This window comes from Panicum virgatum, chromosome 8N (assembly GCF_016808335.1).
Source record: "Panicum virgatum strain AP13 chromosome 8N, P.virgatum_v5, whole genome shotgun sequence".
Taxonomy (NCBI): Eukaryota; Viridiplantae; Streptophyta; class Magnoliopsida; order Poales; family Poaceae; genus Panicum; species Panicum virgatum.
The window spans coordinates 5,689,790-5,697,215 of record NC_053152.1 but is presented as its reverse complement, the minus strand read 5'-3'; positions in this window follow the sequence as shown (position 1 = coordinate 5,697,215).

Genomic DNA, 7,426 nt, shown 5'->3' with positions numbered 1-7,426 from the left:
CAGAATTGAGGCATTGTGATGGCTTTCCTTCTGATCTTCTGATGGCATTTTGTGCCATTCTGGGCGCTTATTTTCTCATTATCTTAAATGAATACAAACTGGAATGTCTTGTGTTGGAATGTTAGAGGTATTAATGGGCAGGAAAAGTGGGATGCCCTGAGAAACAAGATTGATGAGTGTTCCAGTGCTATTGTCTATTTGCAAGAAACAAAGAGGGAAGCTTTTGATAGCCCATACATTAGACAATTTGCTCCAAGGCGTTTAGACAATTTTGATTTTATTCCCTCTATTGGCTCTTCTGGTGGAATTCTAGTTCTTTGGAACAGCTCCATTTTTACTGGGGTTGTAATAGAAAGGAGACAGTTTGCACTCACCCTCTCCTTTACCTCTGTTCACAATAATGAAACTTGGTTCCTCTCCTCAGTCTATGGTCCATGTTCTGAACCTGGGAGGTCTAACTTTATTGATTGGATGAAAAGTCTTCAGATAGGTGACAATGAAAACTGGCTCCTTGTAGGGGAATTTAATATGTACAGGTCCTTGGAAGATAGAAACAAGCCTGGGGATAATATTTATGACACTTTTGCTTTTAATGATGCAATTGGTCAGCATGGTCTTATAGAGCTCCCTTTAAAGGGAAGAGCATATACATGGAGTAATATGCAGCAAGATCCACTCCTGGAGCAACTTGATTGGTTTTTCACATCGGTAAATTGGACTGCATGTTACCCCAACACAACAGTGCACCCAATGTCCAAGCCCATCTCAGACCATATCCCCTATAAGATAATGATTGGTACTAGCATACCTAAATCTTCTGTCTTTCGGTTTGAGAATTTCTGGCCAGAATACCCAGGCTTCTTGGAAACAGTTTCAGAAAGCAGGAATTCTATGAGGAAAGAGAGAAGTAACTCTGCAGCCACTCTAGCCCTGAAACTGAAAAATTTAAGATATGCCTTGAAATGTTGGAGCTAGACCTTGTCCAATCTTACAACTCTGATTGATACTTGTAACAGAGTCATATTTTACCTAGACTCTCTGGAGGAATGTAGACCTCTTCTCTTAATGGAATGGAATTTGAGGAGAATTGTTAAAACCAAACTGCTTCAGTTGCTGAGATACAAGAATTTATATTGGAAGAAAATGCACACAGTTAATAGAATAAAATTTGGTGATGAGTGCACCAAGTACTTTCATGCAATGGCCACACTCTCCTTCAGGAGAAATTCTATAACTCAGCTCAGAGATGATAGTGGCAATTTTGTGAGTGATCATGAGAGCAAAGCTGCATTAATTTGGACCTCTTTCAAGAATAGAATGGGGGTTCCTTCCTCTCCACAAATGCACTTCCATCTCCCAGACCTTGTCAGTGCACATGGTGATATTTTGAATAGTCTGATTGCTCCTTTCTCCAGAGAAGAGATTGACCTCATCATAAAGCATATACCTCTGGATAAAGCCCCAGGACCAGATGGGTTTAATGGTATGTTTATCAAGAAATGTTGGGATATAATAAAAGAGGATTTCTATAGGCTCTGCAATGATTTCTATGAAGGCAACCTGGAACTTGAGTCTATTAACACATCTTTTATCACATTAGTGCCCAAAATCAGCAATCCTGAGAGTGTCAATGATTTCAAGCCTATCTCTCTACTCAATAGCAGTATCAAGCTTTTAACCAAGATTCTGGCAGATAGGCTACAATTGGTTATTCTCAAGCTCATCCATGCTAACCAATATGGCTTTATTAGAAGCAGAACGATCCAAGATTGTTTAGCATGGTCCTTTGAATACATTCATCAATGTCATCAATCCAGGAGAGAAATTATCATTCTAAAGCTAGATTTTTGCTAAAGCTTTTGATACCATTGAGCACTCCACCATTATGTTAATGATGGAACATTTAGGATTTCCTCAGAAATGGATGCAATGGATGCACCTGATCCTAAATTCTGGAACCTCGTCAGTTCTCCTAAATGGAGTGCCTGGAAAACAATTCAAGTGCAAAAGAGGAGTTCGACAGGGTGATCCTCTTTCACCACTGCTATTTGTGTTGGCAGCAGACTTACTGCAGTGTATAATAAACAAAGCCTACAGAGATGGTTTACTGCTGGCACCATAGCCCATTAATGGGATGGATTTCCCAATTATTCAATATGCAGATGACACACTTCTTATTCTTTAGGTAGATGCAATCCAACTGATCAGTCTCAAATCTTTGCTGCACACTTTTGCTTCCTCAACAGGGCTTCATGTAAATTACAGTAAATCATCAATGATCCCTATAAACATCTCAGCTGAGAGGACTCAGCATCTGGCTGCAACATTTGGTTGTTCTATAGGCTCTATGCCTTTTACCTATTTGGGTTTACCAATGGGTACTACCAAGCCTAAAATTGAGGATATGTCATCCCTGATGGTCAAGATAGAGAGGAGGCTAAATGGATGTTCTTCACTTTTATCTCTCTCTGGAAGACTTCAACTGGTTAACTCAGCTTTAACCCCCATAACAACCTACACAATGTGTTCGATTAAGCTGCACAAGGGAGTAATTGACAATATTGATAGGGCAAGAAAGTAGTGCCTTTGGAGAGGAAATGATGTTGACAAGAAGGGGGACATTTGGCAGCTTGGTCCAAGGTCCAAAAGCCTAAAGAGAAAGGAGGCCTAGGAGTAATTAATCTTAGAATTCAGAATGATGCACTTCTGTTGAAGCAGTTACACAAATTCTATTCAAGGTAGAATATTCCCTGGGTTAATTTGATTTGGAGTACTTATTACCAAAACAAAGTCCCTCATGCCTGTAGGGAAGTTGGCTCCTTCTGGTGGAAGGATGTCCTTAGGCCTAATGTTCTTTATAGAGGTATTGCTCAGTGCTCTGTGGGAAATGGTACCACTGTCCTTTTTTGGGAAGACCTTTGGTGCCCAGTCTTACTTGCTCAAGCCTGTCCAAATTTGTTTCTACCAGCTTCAAATACTCAGGCCTCAGTTTGGGATATTATGCATGCCCCAGATTTAGTCTCTGTGCTTAACCTCCCTCTCTCCCCGGAGGCTTATGATGAACTATCTGAATTACTAGATCAGATTGGCACAGTGAATTATGATGCTCTCTCTCAGGATAAATGGACATTCATGTGGGGGAATGACAAGTACTCCTCAAGGAAGCTTTATGCTATGGCTTTTTCCTCTCTGCCAGCACCAAGAACCTTCTCATGGGTATGGAAAAGTCAGTGCACTCCAAGAATTAAAGTGTTTATGTGGCTCACGTTGGTAGACCGATTGAATACGAGAGTAATGCTCAGAAGGCGTAATTTTAATATACAATCAGGGGTAAGCTGTGTCCTCTGTAACACAAGGAATGAAGAAGACATTACGCACCTACTGTTTGAATGTCCCTTTGATACAAGATGCTGGCTGAAACTGCAAATCTAGTGGGATTTAGCACTTGATGTACATCAGAAAATTACACAGGCTAGAGCAATGTCCAACTTGCCCCTTTTCATGGAATTCTTTATGATTGCTGCATGGGAAATCTGGAAGCTGAGAAATGCTGTTATCTTTGATGGTAAAAGACCTTCTTTTAATCTCTGGGCTATGAGGTTTAGAGATCAAGTTCAACTTCAACTACATCAGTTTAATAATGATGCAGCAGAATTAATTAGAGCTTGGCTTTCTTCTTCTTTCTAAGTAGCTTTTGTATAGGCTTCTCCTGTCTCCCCACTCTCTCTCTCTCTCTCTCTCTCTATGTAAGTATCCTCTTGGCCTTTGTACTAACACACTAACCTCTCTTTATAAATAGAAAATGAAGTGCTGTGGAGAACTCCTCCACAGTTTTCCCTTCAAAAAAATAGTGAATAACAGAAGCAATGTCATAAAGTACCAAAGTTAAATATTACAAACCAAGCTGAAAGTCATAACATAAATAAATTGCGTTTCAGTTCGCATTATTCTAGCAGCGGATCCATCCAACTCCACATGCAGCTGACTGGGGGAACGTACGCCTAGAAATCCTGGATGTTCTATGGAAAGTTCTCAAATTAATCTTGGTCTGAGCAATATTGATATAGCAAGGGTGAGCATATATCGTACTCAGCAAGTATATTGGAAAATAAATGACATGCAAGGCTAAATCAAGGATAAAGGCTTGCTGAATAAGCGATAAGCATTTTAATTAAATAGTTGATTAAACTAGCATGACTACTTAAATGAATCCAAACTGACATTTATGAAAAGAATTTAAATATTGAAGTAGTAAATAAACCTTGAAACAATTGAACATCTGAATTTAGCAATGATTTCCATTTAGTAGACATGTGAGGGTCTGAGCCGCTCTTTACCGTGAGGACGGCTGATATACCAGTTTTCACTCTGCAGAGGTTGCACACTTTACCCACAAGTCGTGTCTCCCTTGATGCCCAGGTTTGCAAGGCTTTTAAACACTTCCTTTGGTGAGTGGCAGGGATTCACTACGAGGCCTTTACAAAGACTCTCTAACCAGTAGTAGTCCGCTAAGGTTTCAGCCGCTAGGCGAGTGCACCCTCCCCCAGAGCGAGCGTACCCTGTAGGCGTAACAAAACCCCTCTGCCAGGCCGAGTACCCCTCTTAAACCTAGTCCCCCCCTTGCGCCTTTTGGGAAGCTACTAACAAGCTAGAGAAATCTAATTAATCATCCAAGACCAGAGCCATATAGTTATTGTGATTGCTCTGTTTTTCTGGGTGGTTCTCCATGGTTGATTTTAAGCATCATTATCAAAGGATCATAATGTTCATCAAATTGTGTAAACCATGTATCAAGTGTAAAAGCTTTCATTAACCACCCATACCCATTGTTCAGCGGCTAAGCATACTACCCAAAAGCTTTTATAAAGAAAAACCCGGCTATTCAAGGACATGGATAACAATAAGGATAATAGGTACCCGATCAATTTAATGCATGCAAGCGTAAAGTAAATGTGAGTAGGACCAAATATGATCAAGGGATATACTTGCCTTCCTCGTTCACTTGCTGCTGCTCAAAGTCTTCAAATTCTTGATCTTGAAGGTTCTCGAACGGCTCTTCGTCTAATCATCGCGAACACGCCAAACAACATGAGCACATACAAGCAAACAATGGAATTAAATTAAATCAGTACACCAATCAATGAAAAACAGAGGTAAATCACTTAAAAACATGTTCTATGCGTTGAAACGATCGAAACGGTACCAAGAATGCTTAAAACAGAGTTAAAATGATAATGTTATGCTAAAAACAGTTTTATAAGGGCTTATTTGTGAGAAAAATAGTTAAAGAGGATTAAACAGCAAGAAACCGGGGCCTAAAACATAATTTCATAGAAAACCTAAGGGCTAACGTGCAAAAACATGAATTTGGACTGCGGGTTCTATATTAGAAAAGCTCAGGGGGTTTTCTGCAAACAAAAGGACTAAACCAGAATTAGTTTTGAACTGAAGTGGAGTGCGGGTTTATTAGGGAAAAACAGAGGGGCTTATTTGAAAAACAACTAAGGTTGACTGGAGGGGTTTCTATTGACTCGGAAAGGAACCGGCCACCCGCCGATCCGACGGTCCGGATCGAATCGAGCGGCCGGCGGCGGTGGGACGCCGGCGCTGCCCGCCCACGCGGTGGAGGTTCGCCGGCGATACACCCAAATGATGGCACGGCGCATGAAAAGTAGCACTGAAGGGCGCTATAGCACGCACGCAACGTGGAGAACACAATTGGGGGAAAATTGGGTCCCTGGGAGACGCCGGCGGTGGTCGACGGCGAAGCGAGGCGGTGGTGGAGGTCCGGCGAAGCCGAACAGGGGCTCGCGTGCGTGAAAAGGGCCAAATCAGAGGGGAAAAGAAAGAAGAGCTCGCCCCGAAGCTCACTGCGGTGGCGACGAGAGCGGAGAGACGGCGGCGGAGCAGATCGACAACGGCGAGGTGGGCTCGAGCAACGGTGGCGGCGCACGTGGGCGTGCGCAGAGCGGACGCAAGCAAAAAGGCGGTGGCTAGGGTTCTAGGGCCGGGTCGCGCGGGGGTTAAAGGGCGACGCGGGGTAGCGGGTCGAGGCCGAGTCAGCCTTGGTGTCCGTGCCGCGCGGGCCCACGGCACAAGCGCGGCAGGGCCGAGCCTGAGCCGGATTTAGCGAGAGGAAGAAGACCCCAACAGTTGGGGTCCACCTGTCGGCGGCTGAGCGAACAACAAAAGGAAAGAGGCTGGTGTTGGGCCGAAAGGAAGGAAAGAGAGGGGGAAAAGGGATTGGGCCGCAGGGAAAAGGAGGGGGAAAAGAAAAGTTGGGCCGACGCGAGGAAGAACGGGCCAGCGGCCCAGGTTGAGAAAGAAAAGCAAAAAAAAAAGAAAAGGGGTAAAGGAAAAAAGGAAAAAAAAGATTTTTTTAACGCCCAGAAAATGAAATTAAATCATAGAAAATAGATCAAAAGCTCAGAAAATTCTGAAAAAATTCTGGGAGCTTCATAAACACATCCATACAAAAATAAAATATGCACTAGAATGAATGCAACAATTCAATTAAAGCCTATGGTGAGTTTTAAATATTGCAAAATTAATTTCTTTTGACTCCAAAAATTATATAGCTATTATGAACAGTTTTAGAAGTGAATTTTAGGGTGTTACATGCACTTTAATATATTATTGTAATTATATAATTTAGATTTAAATTTATGAGTAATTTAACTTGTAATAATAATGACATAATTGGATAATTTATATAGAAATTTAGGGGTGTATTTGTATTATTTTTATAATGGCATAGGTGGGTAATTTACACAAAGATTAGGGGGTTACTTCAGATTTTTTATAATGACAGGGGTGGGTAACTTAGATACATGTTTAGGGGGTCACTTTAGTCTATTTTTGTAATGGAAGAGGCAGGTAATTTATTAGGAAAGATAACAGATCCGATGGTTATTATAGTTAGAGTTGTTAGATCGATGGCTAGATGTTTCTGATTTTTGTGAAAATTTATAAGATTTCTCTATTTTTTTAGAATATCCACCTAGGATCATATGTGGCTTCACATAAAGGCTCCAAAGGAGCCTCCAATCAATAATAATAAGATTTTAGTTTTATTCTAAATCAAAGTTCTCTAAACAAAGTTTATAGAAATATACATAAGCATCTACAACGTCAAACTATTTTATTAGATAAAAGTGATATATTTTTCTATAAATTTTATCAAAATTTGATAAGTTTGACTGAGGACAGATCAAAAATAAAACAAACTGTCATTTAAAATGGAGAGAGTATTTATCATCTGCAGCCCCTGAAAGCTTGCTGGTGCTTCTCCCCTTCCTGCTGTTTGGACACACAAAGAGGACACAAATCTAGATTTTAGAACCACAAACACAAGCATGGAAAAAACACTAACCGCAAAGTATCAATGCTTGCACACATGAGGAGAGCTGTTACTAATAATTACATG